The sequence below is a fragment of the Plectropomus leopardus genome, chromosome 14 (assembly GCF_026936395.1).
Source record: "Plectropomus leopardus strain MGB_pleo_1.0 chromosome 14, ASM2693639v1, whole genome shotgun sequence".
Taxonomy (NCBI): Eukaryota; Metazoa; Chordata; class Actinopteri; order Perciformes; family Serranidae; genus Plectropomus; species Plectropomus leopardus.
The window spans coordinates 14,103,697-14,120,988 of NC_142189.1; the positions used below are offsets into that span (position 1 = coordinate 14,103,697).

The 17,292-nt window shown below is 40.8% G+C and overlaps 1 protein-coding gene across 1 annotated transcript in view; it reads right to left on the reverse strand.

The window, feature by feature from the left end:
• Window positions 1–17,292, reverse strand: part of nemf (nuclear export mediator factor) — a 40,703-nt gene that overhangs the window by 945 nt on the left and 22,466 nt on the right. The gene's annotated exons all lie outside the window — the stretch shown is intronic.

A 17,292-nucleotide genomic window follows, 5' to 3' on the forward strand; every position in this document is an offset into this window, starting at 1 on the left:
CATAATGTAGCATGTCGAGAAACAGCTGAAATGCTGTACCATACTATGGTATGTATTGGGTGTCTATCCCAATATTTTTATGCTGTTTTGAGATTTTTTGCAAATGTTTTAACTATTACATTACTTTTTCGGTCATTGTTTTTTTTTTGACATGCATTATTTTGCTGTTTTTGGCCGTTTTTTTTTTTTTGCAACATCCTATGCTACTGCTTTTGAGCTGTTTTCAGCTGTTTTTGGGACATTTCGACATTTTTGTCATACTATAGCCTTGCCTTTTCGGTCATTTTTTGGACATGCATTATTTTACTTGTTTTTTAGCCATTTATGCAACATTCTATGCTATGGCATATCTTGGCAGGCTAATTTATACTGTTTTGAGGTGTTTTAAGCTGTTTTTGGGACATGTCATATTTCGACATTTTTGCCATACTATAGCCTTGCTTTTCGGTCAATTTTTTGACATGCATGATAATGCTGTTTTTGGACGTTTTAGCACCATTCTATTCCAAGGTGTGTCTTGGCAGGCTATTTTATGCTGTTTTGAGATGTTTTCAGCTGCTTTTGGGACATGTCATATTTCATTTTTTTTGCCATACTATAGCCTTGCCTTTTCAGTCATTTTTTTGACATGCATTATTTTACTTGTTTTTTAGCCGTTTATGCAACATTCTATGCTATGGCGTGTCTTGGCAGGCTATTTTATGCTGTTTTGAAGTGTTTTCAGCTGTTTTTGGGACATGTCATATTTCAAATTTTTTGCCATACTATAGCCTTGCCTTTTCGGTCATTTTTTTGACATGCATTATTTTACTTGTTTTTTAGCCGTGTATGCAACATTCGATGCTATGGTGTGTCTTGGCAGGCTATTTTATGCTGTTTTGAGGTGGTTTCAGCTGTTTTTGGGACGTCATATTTCGACATTTTTGCCATACTATAGCCTTGCCTTTTCGGTCATTTTTTTGACATGCATAATTATGATGTTTTTGGCTGTTTATGCAACATTCTATGCTATGGTGTGTCTTGGCAGGCTATTTTATGCTGTTGTGAGATGTTTTCAGCTGTTTTTGGGACATGTCATATTTCGACATTTTTGCCATACTATAGCCTTGCCTTTTCGGTCATTTTTTGGACATGCATTATTTTACTTGTTTTTAGCCGTTTATGCAACATTCTATGCTATGGTGTGTCTTGGCAGGCTATTTTATGCTATTTTATGTTGTTTTCAGCTGCATGATTATGCTGTTTTTGGTTGTTTTAGCACCATTCTATGCTATGGTGTGTCTTGGCAGGCTATTTTATGCTGTTTTGAGATGTTTTCAGCTGTTTTTGGGACATGTCATATTTCAAATTTTTTGCCATACTATAGCCTTGCCTTTTCGGTCATTTTTTTGACATGCATTATTTTACTTGTTTTTTAGCCGTTTATGCAACATTCTATGCCAAGGTGTGTCTTGGCAGGCTATTTTATGCTGTTTTGAGGTGGTTTCAGCTGTTTTTGGGACATGTCATATTTCGACATTTTTGCCATACTATAGCCTTGCCCCCCTCCCTGAGCTACCACCTTATCGTGGTGGAGGGGTTTGCGTGTCCCAGTGATCCTAGGAGCTCAGTTGTCGGGGGCTTCATGCCCCTGGTAGGGTCACCCATGGCAAACAGGTCCTAGGGGAGGGACCAGACAAAGTGTAGCTCACAAGACCCGAAGAGGTGACATGGGACCTCCTTCCCGTGGGCTCACCACCCGTAGGAGGGGCCGTAGGGGTCGGGTGCAATGTGAGCTGGGCGGCAGCCGAAGGCGGGGACCTTGGTGGTCCGATCCTCGGCTGCAGAAGCTAGCTCTGGGGACGTGGAATGTCACCTCTCTGGTGGGGAAGGAGCCTGAGCTGGTGCGCAAGGTTGAGAAGTTCCGACTAGATATAGTCGGCCTCACCTCGACGCATGGCTTGGGCTCCGGAACCAGTCTTCTCGAGAGGGGATGGACTCTCTTCCACTCTGGAGTTGCCACTGGTGAGAGGCGCCGGGCAGGGATGGCAATACTTATTGCCCCCCGGCTCGGCGCCTGCACGTTGGAGTTTACGCCGGTGAATGAGAGGGTAGCCTCCCTCCGCCTTCGGGTTGGGGGACAGATCCTGACTGTTGTTTGTGCCTATGGTCCAAACAGCAGTTCAGAGTATCCACCCTTTTTGGAGTCCTTAGAGGGGGTGCTCGAGAGTGCTCCTTCTGGGGACTCCCTCATTCTGCTGGGGGACTTCAACGCTCACATTGGCAACGACAGTGAGACCTGGAGGGGCGTGATCGGGAGGAATGGCCCCCCCGATCTGAACCCGAGTGGTGTTTTGTTATTGGACTTCTGTGCTCGCCACAGATTGTCCATAACGAACACCATGTTCAAGCATAAGGGTGTCCATATGCGCACTTGGCATCAGGACACCCTAGGCCGCAGTTCAATGATCGACTTTGTAGTCGTATCGTTGGACTTGCGGCCGTATGTCTTGGACACTCGGGTGAAGAGAGGGGCGGAGCTGTCAACCGATCACCACCTGGTGGTGAGTTGGCTCCGATGGAGGGGGAGGACGCCGGTCAGACCTGGCAGACCCAAACGCATAGTGAGGGTCTGCTGGGAACGTCTGGCAGAGTCTCCCGTCAGAAGGAGCTTCAACTCCCACCTCCGGAAGAGCTTCGACCATGTCCCGGGGGAGGCTGGGGACATTGAGTCCGAGTGGGCCGTGTTCCGTGCCCCCATTGCTGAGGCGGCCGACCGGTGCTGTGGCCGTAAGGTGGTTGGTGCCTGTCGGGGCGGCAACACCCGAACCCGCTGGTGGACACCGGGCGGTAAGGTGCCGTCAAGCTGAAGAAGGAGTCCTATCGGACCTTCTTGGCCTGTGGGACTCCGGCGGCAGCAGACAGGTACCGACAGGCCAAGCGGAGTGCGGCGGCGGTCGCCGAGGCGAAAACCCGGGCATGGGAGGAGTTCGGCGAGGCCATGGAAAACGACTTCCGGACGGCTTCGAAGAGGTTCTGGACCACCATTCGGCGTCTCAGGAGGGGGAAACAGTGCTCTGTCAACACTGTGTATGGTGGCGACGGGGCGCTGCTGACCTCGACTCGGGACGTTGTGGATCGGTGGAAGGAATACTTCGAAGACCTCCTCAATCCCACCGACACGCCTTCCGTTGGGGAAGCAGGGCCTGGGGACCCGGGGGTGGGCTCCTCTATCTCTGGGGCTGAGGTTACCGAGGTGGTCAAAGCTCCTCGGTGGCAGGGCCCCGGGGGTGGACGAGGTCCGCCCGGAGTTCCTCAAGGCCCTGGATGTTGTGGGGCTGTCGTGGCTGACACGACTGCAACATTGCGTGGACATCGGGGGCAGTGCCCTTGGACTGGCAGACTGGGGTGGTGGTCCTCTTTTCAAGAAGGGGACCGGAGGGTGTGTTCCAACTACAGGGGGATCACACTCCTCAGCCTCCCTGGTAAGGTCTATTCGGGGGTACTAGAGAGGAGGGTCCACCGGATAGTCGAACCCCGGATTCAGGAGGAGCAATGCGGTTTTCGCCCCGGTCGTGGAACTGTGGACCAGCTCTGGACCCTTGGCAGGATCCTTGAGGGTGCTTGGGAGTTTGCCCAACCAGTCCACATGTGCTTTGTGGACTTGGAGAAGGCATTCGACCGTGTCCCTCGAGGAGTCCTGTGGGGGGTTCTCTGTATGACCGGTGCCGGAGCTTGGTCCGCATTGCCGGCAGTAAGTCGAACTCGTTTCCGGTGAGGGTTGGACTCCGCCAGGGCTGCCCTTTGTCACCGATTCTGTTCATAACTTTTATGGACAGAATTTCTAGGCGCAGCCAGGGTGTTGAGGGGGTCCGGTTTGGTGACCTCAGGATTAGGTCTCTGCTCTTTGCAGATGATGTGGTCCTGTTGGCTTCATCGGGCCGCGACCTTCAGCTCTCACTGGATCGGTTCGCAGCCGAGTGTGAAGCGGCTGGAATGAAAATCAGCACCTCCAAATCCGAGACCATGGTTCTCAGCCGGAAAAGGGTGGCGTGCCCCCTCCGGATCGGGGATGAAGTCCTGCCCCAAGTGGAGGAGTTTAAGTACCTCGGGGTCTTGTTCACGAGTGAGGGAAGGATGGAACGGGAGATCGACAGGCGGATCGGTGCGGCGTCTGCAGTAATGCGGACTCTGCACCGGTCTGTCTTGGTGAAGAGGGAGCTGAGCCGAAAGGCAAAGCTTTCGATTTACCAGTCGATCTTCGTTCCTACCCTCACCTATGGTCACGAGCTTTGGGTAGTGACCGAAAGAACAAGATCGCGGGTACAAGCGGCCGAAATGAGTTTCCTCCGTAGGGTGGCTGGGCTCTCCCTTAGAGATAGGGTGAGAAGCTCGGTCATCCGGGAGGAGCTCGGAGTAGAGCCGCTGCTCCTCCGCATTGAGAAGAGCCAGATGAGGTGGCTCGGGCATCTAATTAGGATGCCTCCAGGACGCCTCCCTGGTGAGGTGTTCAGGGCACGTCCCACCGGTAGGAGGCCCCGGGGAAGACCCAGGACACGCTGGAGAGACTACGTCTCTCAGCTGGCCTGGGAACGCCTCGGGGTCCCCCGGGAAGAGCTGGATGAAGTGGCCGGGGAGAGGGAAGTCTGGGTTTCCCTGCTTAGGCTGCTGCCCCCGCGACCCGACCCCGGATAAGCGGAAGAAAATGGATGGATGGATGGATGGATAGCCTTGCCTTTTCGGTCATTTTTTTGACATGCATTATTAATGTGTTGTTGGCATTTTTGCAACATTCTACGCTATGGTGTGTCTTGGCAGGCTATTTTATGCTGTTTTGAAGTGTTTTCAGCTGTTTTCAGGACATGTCATATTTAAAATTTTTTGCCATACTATAGCCTTGCCTTTTCGGTCATTTTTTTTGACATGCATGATTATGCTGTTTTCGGTTGTTTTAGCACCATTCTATGCTATGGCATGTCTTGGCAGGCTATTTTATGCTGTTTTGAAGTGTTTTCAGCTGTTTTTGGGACATGTCATATTTCGACATTTTTGCCATACTATAGCCTTGCCTTTTCGCTCATTTTTTTGACATGCATAATTATGCTGTTTTTGGTTATTTTACCACCATTCTATGCTATGGCGTGTCTTGGCAGGCTATTTTATGCTGTTTTAAGATGTTTTCAGCTGTTTTTGGGACATGTCATATTTCAAATTTTTTGCCATACTATAGCCTTGCCTTTTCGGTCATTTTTTTGACATGCATTATTTTACTTGTTTTTTAGCCGTTTATGCAACATTCTATGCTATAGTGTGTCTTGGCAGGCTATTTTATGCTGTTTTGAGGTGGTTTCAGCTGTTTTTGGGACATGTCATATTTCAACTTTTTTGCCATACTATAGCCTTGCCTTTTCGGTCATTTTTTTGACATGCATGACTATGCTGTTTTTGGTTGTTTTACCACCATTCTATGCTATGGCGTGTCTTGGCAGGCTATTTTATGCTGTTTTGAGGTGGTTTCAGCTGTTTTTGGGACATGTCATATTTCAAATTTTTTGCCATACTATAGCCTTGCCTTTTCGGTCATTTTTTTGACATGCATTATTTTACTTGTTTTTTAGCCGTTTATGCAACGTTCTATGCCATGGTGTGTCTTGGCAGGCTATTTTATGCTGTTTTGAGGTGGTTTCAGCTGTTTTTGGGACATGTCATATTTCGACATTTTTGCCATACTATAGCCTTGCCTTTTCGGTCATTTTTTTGACATGCATTATTAATGTGTTGTTGGCATTTTTGCAACATTCTACGCTATGGCCTGTCTTGGCAGGCTATTTTATGCTGTTTTGAAGTGTTTTCAGCTGTTTTCAGGACATGTCATATTTCAAATTTTTTTGCCATACTATAGCCTTGCCTTTTCGCTCATTTTTTTGACATGCATAATTATGCTGTTTTTGGTTGTTTACCACCATTCTATGCTATGGCGTGTCTTGGCAGGCTATTTTATGCTGTTTTAAGATGTTTTCAGCTGTTTTTGGGACATGTCATATTTCAAATTTTTTGCCATACTATAGCCTTGCCTTTTCGGTCATTTTTTTGACATTCATTATTTTACTTGTTTTTTAGCCGTTTATGCAACATTCTATGCTATAGTGTGTCTTGGCAGGTTATTTTATGCTGTTTTGAGGTGGTTTCAGCTGTTTTTGGGACATGTCATATTTCAACATTTTTGCCATACTATAGCCTTGCCTTTTCGCTCATTTTTTTGACATGCATAATTATGCTGTTTTTGGTTGTTTACCACCATTCTATGCTATGGCGTGTCTTGGCAGGCTATTTTATGCTGTTTTGAAGTGTTTTCAGCTGTTTTTGGGACATGTCATATTTCAACATTTTTGCCATACTATAGCCTTGCCTTTTCGCTCATTTTTTTGACATGCATAATTATGCTGTTTTTGGTTGTTTACCACCATTCTATGCTATGGCGTGTCTTGGCAGGCTATTTTATGCTGTTTTAAGATGTTTTCAGCTGTTTTTCGGACATGTCATATTTCAAATTTTTTGCCATACTATAGCCTTGCCTTTTCGGTCATTTTTTTGACATGCATTATTTTACTTGTTTTTTAGCCGTGTATGCAACATTCTATGCTATGGTGTGTCTTGGCAGGCTATTTTATGCTGTTTTGAGGTGGTTTCAGCTGTTTTTGGGACATGTCATATTTCAACTTTTTTGCCATACTATAGCCTTGCCTTTTCGCTCATTTTTTTGACATGCATAATTATGCTGTTTTTGGTTGTTTACCACCATTCTATGCTATGGCGTGTCTTGGCAGGCTATTTTATGCTGTTTTAAGATGTTTTCAGCTGTTTTTCGGACATGTCATATTTCAAATTTTTTGCCATACTATAGCCTTGCCTTTTCGGTCATTTTTTTGACATGCATTATTTTACTTGTTTTTTAGCCGTGCATGCAACATTCTATGCTATGGTGTGTCTTGGCAGGCTATTTTATGCTGTTTTGAGATGTTTTCAGCTGTTTTTGGGACATGTCATATTTATAGCCTTGCCTTTTTGGTCATTTTTTGGACATGCATTATTTTACTTGTTTTTTAACCGTTTATGCAACATTCTATGCTATGGTGTGTCTTGGCAGGCTATTTTATGGTGTTTTCAGCTGTTTTTGGGACATGTTATTTTTCTACATTTTTGCCATACTATAGCCTTGCCTTATCGGTCAATTTTTTGACATGCATAATTATGCTGTTTTTGGCCGTTTATGCAACATTCTATGCTATGGTGTGTCTTGGCAGGCTATTTTATGCTGTTTTGAGATGTTTTCAGCTGTTTTTGGGACATGTCATATTTTGACATTTTTGCCATACTATAGCCTTGCCTTTTCGATCATTTTTTTGACATGCATGATTATGATGTTTTTGGTCGTTTTAGCACCATTCTATGCCAAGGTGTGTCTTGGCAGGCTATTTTATGCCCTTTTGAGATGTTTTCAGCTTTTTTTGGGACATGTCATATTTCGACATTTTTGCCATACTATAGCATTGCCTTTTCGGTCATTTTTTTGACATGCATAATTGTGCTGTTTTTGGCTGTTTATGCAACATTCTATGCTATGGCGTGTCTTGGCAGGCTATTTTATGCTGTTTTGAGATGTTTTCAGCTGTTTTTGGGACATGTCATATTTCAAATTTTTTGCCAAACTATAGCCTTGCCTTTTCGGTCATTTTTTTGACATGCATTACTTTCCTTGTTTTTTAGCCGTTTATGCAACATTCTATGCTATGGTGTGTCTTGGCAGGCTATTTTATGCTGTTTTGAGATGTTTTCAGCTGTTTTTGGGACATGTCATATTTCAAATTTTTTGCCATACTATAGCCTTGCCTTTTCGGTCATTTTTTGGACATGCATTATTTTACTTGTTTTTTAGCCGTGTATGCAACATTCTATGCTATGGTGTGTCTTGGCAGGCTATTTTATGCTGTTTTGAGGTGGTTTCAGCTGTTTTTGGGACATGTCATATTTCAACTTTTTTGCCATACTATAGCCTTGCCTTTTCGGTCATTTTTTTGACATGCATGACTATGCTGTTTTTGGTTGTTTTACCACCATTCTATGCTATGGCGTGTCTTGGCAGGCTATTTTATGCTGTTTTGAGATGTTTTCAGCTGTTTTTGGGACATGTCATATTTATAGCCTTGCCTTTTTGGTCATTTTTTGGACATGCGTTATTTTACTTGTTTTTTAACCGTTTATGCAACATTCTATGCTATGGTGTGTCTTGGCAGGCTATTTTATGGTGTTTTCAGCTGTTTTTGGGACATGTTATTTTTCTACATTTTTGCCATACTATAGCCTTGCCTTATCGGTCAATTTTTTGACATGCATAATTATGCTGTTTTTGGCCGTTTATGCAACATTCTATGCTATGGTGTGTCTTGGCAGGCTATTTTATGCTGTTTTGAGATGTTTTCAGCTGTTTTTGGGACATGTCATATTTTGACATTTTTGCCATACTATAGCCTTGCCTTTTCGATCATTTTTTTGACATGCATGATTATGATGTTTTTGGTCGTTTTAGCACCATTCTATGCCAAGGTGTGTCTTGGCAGGCTATTTTATGCTGTTTTGAGATGTTTTCAGCTGTTTTTGGGACATGTCATATTTCAAATTTTTTGCCAAACTATAGCCTTGCCTTTTCGGTCATTTTTTTGACATGCATTACTTTCCTTGTTTTTTAGCCGTTTATGCAACATTCTATGCTATGGTGTGTCTTGGCAGGCTATTTTATGCTGTTTTGAGATGTTTTCAGCTGTTTTTGGGACATGTCATATTTTGACATTTTTGCCATACTATAGCCTTGCCTTTTCGGTCACTTTTTGGACATGCATTACTTTCCTTGTTTTTTAGCCGTTTATGCAACATTCTATGCTATGGTGTGTCTTGGCAGGCTATTTTATGCTGTTTTGAGATGTTTTCAGCTGTTTTTGGGACATGTCATATTTCAAATTTTTTGCCATACTATAGCCTTGCCTTTTCGGTCATTTTTTGGACATGCATTATTTTACTTGTTTTTTAGCCGTGTATGCAACATTCTATGCTATGGTGTGTCTTGGCAGGCTATTTTATGCTGTTTTGAGGTGGTTTCAGCTGTTTTTGGGACATGTCATATTTCAACTTTTTTGCCATACTATAGCCTTGCCTTTTCGGTCATTTTTTTGACATGCATGACTATGCTGTTTTTGGTTGTTTTACCACCATTCTATGCTATGGCGTGTCTTGGCAGGCTATTTTATGCTGTTTTGAGATGTTTTCAGCTGTTTTTGGGACATGTCATATTTATAGCCTTGCCTTTTTGGTCATTTTTTGGACATGCATTATTTTACTTGTTTTTTAACCGTTTATGCAACATTCTATGCTATGGTGTGTCTTGGCAGGCTATTTTATGGTGTTTTCAGCTGTTTTTGGGACATGTTATTTTTCTACATTTTTGCCATACTATAGCCTTGCCTTATCGGTCAATTTTTTGACATGCATAATTATGCTGTTTTTGGCCGTTTATGCAACATTCTATGCTATGGTGTGTCTTGGCAGGCTATTTTATGCTGTTTTGAGATGTTTTCAGCTGTTTTTGGGACATGTCATATTTTGACATTTTTGCCATACTATAGCCTTGCCTTTTCGATCATTTTTTTGACATGCATGATTATGATGTTTTTGGTCGTTTTAGCACCATTCTATGCCAAGGTGTGTCTTGGCAGGCTATTTTATGCCCTTTTGAGATGTTTTCAGCTTTTTTTGGGACATGTCATATTTCAAATTTTTTGCCATACTATAGCCTTGCCTTTTCGGTCATTTTTTGGACATGCATTATTTTACTTGTTTTTTAGCCGTTTATGCAACATTCTATGCTATGGCGTGTCTTGGCAGGCTATTTTATGCTGTTTTGAGGTGGTTTCAGCTGTTTTTGGGACATGTCATATTTCGACATTTTTTGCCATACTATAGCCTTGCCTTTTCGGTCATTTTTTTGACATGCATAATTGTGCTGTTTTTGGCTGTTTATGCAACATTCTATGCTATGGCGTGTCTTGGCAGGCTATTTTATGCTGTTTTGAGATGTTTTCAGCTGTTTTTGGGACATGTCATATTTCAAATTTTTTGCCATACTATAGCCTTGCCTTTTCGGTCATTTTTTTGACATGCATTACTTTCCTTGTTTTTTAGCCGTTTATGCAACATTCTATGCTATGGTGTGTCTTGGCAGGCTATTTTATGCTGTTTTGAGATGTTTTCAGCTGTTTTTGGGACATGTCATATTTTGACATTTTTGCCATACTATAGCCTTGCCTTTTCGGTCACTTTTTGGACATGCATTACTTTCCTTGTTTTTTAGCCGTTTATGCAACATTCTATGCTATGGTGTGTCTTGGCAGGCTATTTTATGCTGTTTTGAGATGTTTTCAGCTGTTTTTGGGACATGTCATATTTTGACATTTTTGCCATACTATAGCCTTGCCTTTTCGGTCACTTTTTGGACATGCATTACTTTCCTTGTTTTTTAGCCGTTTATGCAACATTCTATGCTATGGTGTGTCTTGGCAGGCTATTTTATGCTGTTTTGAGATGTTTTCAGCTGTTTTTGGGACATGTCATATTTCAAATTTTTTGCCATACTATAGCCTTGCCTTTTCGGTCACTTTTTGGACATGCATTACTTTCCTTGTTTTTTAGCCGTTTATGCAACATTCTATGCTATGGCGTGTCTTGGCAGGCTATTTTATGCTGTTTTGAAGTGTTTTCAGCTGTTTTTAGGACATGTCATATTTCGACATTTTTGCCATACTATAGCCTTGCCTTTTCGGTCATTTTTTTGACATGCATAATTATGCTGTTTTTGGTTGTTTTACCACCATTCTATGCTATGGCTATTGGCAGGCTATTTTATGCTGTTTTGAGATGTTTTCAGCTGTTTTTGGGACATGTCATATTTCAAATTTTTTGCCATACTATAGCCTTGCCTTTTCGGTCATTTTTTGGACATGCATTATTTTACTTGTTTTTTAGCCGTGTATGCAACATTCTATGCTATGGTGTGTCTTGGCAGGCTATTTTATGCTGTTTTGAGGTGGTTTCAGCTGTTTTTGGGACGTCATATTTCGACATTTTTGCCATACTATAGCCTTGCCTTTTCGGTCATTTTTTTGACATGCACAATTATGCTGTTTTTGGCCGTTTATGCAACATTCTATGCTATGGTGTGTCTTGGCAGGCTATTTTATGCTGTTTTGAGATGTTTTCAGCTGTTTTTGGGACATGTCATATTTCAATTTTTTTGCCAAACTATAGCCTTGCCTTTTCGCTCATTTTTTTGACATACATTATTTTACTTGTTTTTTAGCCGTTTATGCAACATTCTATGCTATGGTATGTCTTGGCAGGCTATTTTATGCTGTTTTGAGGTGGTTTCAGCTGTTTTTGGGACATGTCATATTTCGACATTTTTGCCATACTATAGACTTGCCTTTTCGGTCATTTTTTTGACATGCATTATTTTACTTGTTTTTTAGCCGTTTATGCAACATTCTATGCTATGGTGTGTCTTGGCAGGCTATTTTATGCTGTTTTGAGGTGGTTTCAGCTGTTTTTGGGACATGTCATATTTCGACATTTTTGCCATACTATAGCCTTGGGTTTCGGTCAATTTTTTGACATGCATAATTATGATGTTTTTGGTCGTTTTAGCACCATTCTATGCCACGGTGTGTCTTGGCAAGCTATTTTATGCTATTTTGAGATGTTTTCAGCTGTTTTGGGGACATGTCATATTTCGAATTTTTTGCCATACTATAGCCTTGCCTTTTCGGTCATTTTTTGGACATGCATTATTTTACTTGTTTTTTAGCCGTTTATGCAACATTCTATGCTATGGTGTGTCTTGGCAGGCTATTTCATGCTATTTTATGTTGTTTTCAGCTGTTTTTGGGACATGTCATTTTTCTACATTTTTGCCATACTATAGCCTTGCCTTTTCAGTCAATTTTTTGACATGCATGATTATGATGTTTTTGGTCATTTTAGCACCATTCTATGCCAAGGTGTGTCTTGGTAGGCTATTTTATGCTATTTTGAGATGTTTTCAGCTGTTTTGGGGACATGTCATATTTCGACATTTTTGCCATACTATAGCCTTGCATTTCGGTCAATTTTTTGACATGCATAATTATGATGTCTTTGGTCGTTTTAGCACCATTCTATGCCAAGGTGTGTCTTGGCAAGCTATTTTATGCTATTTTGAGATGTTTTCAGCTGTTTTGGGGACATGTCATATTTCGAATTTTTTGCCATACTATAGCCTTGCCTTTTCGGTCATTTTTTGGACATGCATTATTTTACTTGTTTTTTAGCCGTTTATGCAACATTCTATGCTATGGTGTGTCTTGGCAGGCTATTTTATGCTGTTTTGAGGTGGTTTCAGCTGTTTTTGGGACATGTCATATTTCGACATTTTTGCCATACTATAGCCTTGCCTTTTCGGTCAATTTTTTGACATGCATTATTTTACTTGTTTTTTAGCCGTTTATGCAACATTCTATGCTATGGCGTGTCTTGGCAGGCTATTTTATGCTGTTTTGAGATGTTTTCAGCTGTTTTTGGGACATGTCATATTTCGACATTTTTGCCATACTATAGCCTTGCCTTTTTGGTCATTTTTTGGACATGCATAATTATGATGTTTTTGGTCGTTTTAGCACCATTCTATGCCAAGGTGTGTCTTGGCAAGCTATTTTATGCTATTTTGAGATGTTTTCAGCTGTTTTGGGGACACGTCATATTTCGAATTTTTTGCCATACTATAGCCTTGCCTTTTTGGTCATTTTTTGGACATGCATTATTTTACTTGTTTTTTAGCCGTTTATGCAACATTCTATGCTATGGTGTGTCTTTGCAGGCTATTTTATGCTATTTTATGTTGTTTTCAGCTGTTTTTGGGACATGTCATATTTTGACATTTTTGCCATACTATAGCCTTGCCTTTTCAGTCAATTTTTTTGGACATGCATTATTTACTTGTTTTGGTCATTTTGCAACATTCTATGCTATGGTGTGTCTTGGCAGGCTATTTTATGCTATTTTGAGATGTTTTCAGCTGTTTTGGGACATGTCATATTTTGACATTTTTGCCATACTATAGCCTTGCCTTTTGGTCAATTTTTGGACATGCATTATTTATGATGTTTTGGTTGTTTTAGCAACATTCTATGCCAAGGTGTGTCTTTGCAAGCTATTTTATGCTATTTTGAGGTGTTTTCAGCTGTTTTGCGGACATGTCATATTTTGACATTTTTGCCATACTATAGCCTTGCCTTTTTGGTCATTTTTGGACATGCATTATTTACTTGTTTTTGGCCGTTTTAGCACCATTCTATGCTATGGCATGTCTTTGCAGGCTATTTTATGCTATTTTATGTTGTTTTCAGCTGTTTTTGGGACATGTCATTTTTCTACATTTTTGCCATACTATAGCCTTGCCTTTTCGGTCAATTTTTTGACATGCATGATTATGATGTTTTTGGTCATTTTAGCACCATTCTATGCCAAGGTGTGTCTTGGTAGGCTATTTTATGCTATTTTGAGATGTTTTCAGCTGTTTTTGGGGACATGTCATATTTTGACATTTTTGCCATACTATAGCCTTGCCTTTTCGGTCATTTTTGGACATGCATTATTATGCTGTTTTTTGGTTGTTTTGCAACATTCTATACTATGGCGTGTCTTGGCAGGCTATTTCATGCTGTTTTGAGGTGTTTTCAGCTGTTTTTGGGACATGTCATATTTTGACATTTTTGCCATACTATAGCCTTGCCTTTTCGGTCATTTTTTGGACATGCATTATTAGCGTCTTTTTGGCAGTTTTTGCAACATTCTATGCTATGGCGTGTCTTGGCAGGCCATTTTTTGCTGTTTTGAGGTGTTTTCAACTATTTTTTGGACATGTCATGTTTTGACATATTTTCCATACTATAGCCTTGCCTTTTCGGTCATTTTTGGACATGCATTATTAGCTGTTTTTGGTTGTTTTTGCAACATTCTGTGCTGTGGTGTGTCTTGGCAGGCTATTTTATGCTGTTTTGAGGTGTATTCAGCTGTTTTTGGGACATGTCATTTTATGACATTTTTCCATACTATAGCCTTGCCTTTTTGGTCATTTTTTGGACATGCATTATTAGCATGTTTCTGGTTGTTTTTGCAACATTCTATGCTATGGCGTGTTTTGCACGCTATTTTAAGCTGTTTTGAGGTGTTTTAAGCTGTTTTTGGGACATGTCATATTTTGACATTTTTCCATACTATAGCCTTGCCTTTTTGGTCATTTTTTGGACATGCATTATTTCGCTGTTTTTGGTTGTTTTTGCAACATTCTATGCTACGGCGTGTTTTGGCACGCTATTTTAAGCTGGTTTGAGGTGTTTTAAGCTGTTTTTGGGACACGTCATATTTTGACATTTTTCCATACTATAGCCTTGCCTTTTTGGTCATTTTTTGGACATGCATTATTTCGCTGTTTTTGGTTGTTTTTGCAACATTCTATGCTATGGCGTGTTTTGGCACGCAATTTTAAGCTGTTTTGAGGTGTTTTCAGCAGTTTTTGGGACATGTCACATTTTGAAATTTTTCCATACTATAGCCTTGCCTTTTCGGTCATTTTTGGACATGCAGTATTAGCATGTTTTTGGCCGTTTTGCAACATTCTATGCTAGTGTTTTAACGCTATTTTAAGTTGGTTTGAGGTGTTTTAAGCTGTTTTTGGGACATGTCATATTTTGACATTTTTCCATACTATAGCCTTGCCTTTTTGGTCATTTTTTGGACATGCATTATTTCGCTGTTTTTGGTTGTTTTTGCAACATTCTATGCTACGGCGTGTTTTGGCACGCAATTTTAAGCTGTTTTGAGGTGTTTTCAGCAGTTTTTGGGACATGTCACATTTTGAAATTTTTCCATACTATAGCCTTGCCTTTTCGGTCATTTTTTGGACATGCAGTATTAGCATGTTTCTGGCTATTTTTGCAACATTCTATGCTATGGCGTATCTTGGCAGGCTATTTTTATGCTGTTTTGAGGTGTCAGCAGCATTAAAACAGCATAATCATGTATGTCAAAAAATGAACGAAAAGGCAAGGCTATAGTATGGCAAAAATGTTGAAATATGAGACTTCCCAAAAACTGTTGAAAACAATTAAAAACAAGATAAAATAGCCTGCCAAGACACACCATAGCATAGAATGTTGCAAAAATGTCAAAAAACACATTAATAATGCATGTCAAAAAAATGACCGAAATGGCAAGGCTATAGTATGGCAAAAATGTCAAAATATGACATGTCTCAAAACCTGCTGAAAACACCTCACAACAGCATAAAATAGCATGCCTAAACTCTAATTTCCAAGTTCATAGAGACTTCCCATAAGTTAAGCAAAGGAGAACAGAACCAAGATAGCACTAAACTGCTATCACTGTAAGGACACCAGGACCGGCCAGCCTCCGTCTGGATCCTTGGAACTGCACAGAAGTGACTGAACCGAAACCTCTTTCCTTCAGCCAGCAACCCAAAGAACTCTTCTACCACTGCTGTACTGGCAAGTAACATCTGGGCATAGCATTAGGACATATGTACAGCCTGGACAAGGATGTTTACTTTGTCTTTTGTCATGTGTAACGTATTGATGTTAATGCTATCAAATGAGTTGTTGTTCTGATCACTTGTTATTGGGTTATTGGTTTGTCTGGGATTAAGTTTGTTAATGCCTCACACAGACAGGGGCATACATGACACTAAATAACCTTTTTACAAACTAAAGCACCATATATATATTAGATCACATACATGCACTCAGAAATTGGCTCTCAACAGAAGCACACAGAGAAGGAACTTAAAGTTCCTGCCTTTTCTTTCTTCCTTTGTCTGACCGACCACAAAGTCAGCTAAGGCTGACCTCGTTCTGCGGCCAACTTTGGTCCAACATCTTGACTGTGGCATCAAGTTGTAGCTTCTGTTGTTACTCAATCAACCTCTGCCTCTTAATGTGTTCGCGCTCACACCAACACACACCTTCTCTTTGTTTCTCTCTCTCTTACACACACACACATTTACAGATCCACAGTTGTAAATCAACGTATATATATACTAGCAGTAAGGATAGATTGTGTGTTTTGTTCAGCATTGCTTGTTTTATTGAATAAATGTTTTTGAAATCATACTTCCTGTCCGCTTAACGTTGTACAAAAGTGAGTGACTCACACACTATTAAGTATTAATATGGTAATTTTGGTGATAATTATTCATTTAATGAGTGATCAGAGAAATTATTTTTAAAAAATGGCCAAAAAGGCAATGCTATTGTGGGGCAAAAATGTCAAAATATGACATGTCCCAGAAGCAGCTTAAAACACCTCAAAACAGCTTAAAATTGCGTGCCAAAACACGCTGTAGCATAGAATGTTGCAAAAATAGCCAGAAACATGCTAATACTGCATGTCCAAAAAATGACCGAAAAGGCAAGGCTATAGTATGGAAAAATTTCAAAATGTGACATGTCCCAAAAACTGCTGAAAACACCTCAAAACAGCTTAAAATAGCGTGCCAAAACACGCCGTAGCATAGAATGTTGCAAAAAAAACCAAAAAAAGCGAAATAATGCATGTCCAAAAAATGACCAAAAAGGCAAGGCTATAGTATGGAAAAATGTCAAAATATGACATGTCCCAAAAACAGCTTAAAACACCTCAAACCAGCTTAAAATAGCGTGCAAAACACGCCAGAGCATAGAATGTTGCAAAACGCCAAAAACATGCTAATACTGCATGTCCAAAAAATGACCGAAAAGGCAAGGCTATAGTATGGAAAAATGTCAAAATATGACATGTCCCAAAAACAGCTTAAAACACCTCAAACCAGCTTAAAATAGCATGCCAAAGCACACCGTAGCATAGAATGTTGCAAAAACAGCCAGAAACATGCTAATACTGCATGTCCAAAAAATGACCGAAAAGGCAAGGCTATAGTATGGAAAAATTTCAAAATGTGACATGTCCCAAAAACTGCTGAAAACACCTCAAAACAGCTTAAAATTGCGTGCCAAACACGCCAGAAAGCATAGAATGTTGCAAAACAACCAAAAACAGCGTAAATAATGCATGTCCAAAAATGACCAAAAAGGCAAGGCTATAGTATGGAAAATGTCAAAATATGACATGTCCCAAAAACAGCTTAAAACACCTCAAACTAGCTTAAAATAGCGTACA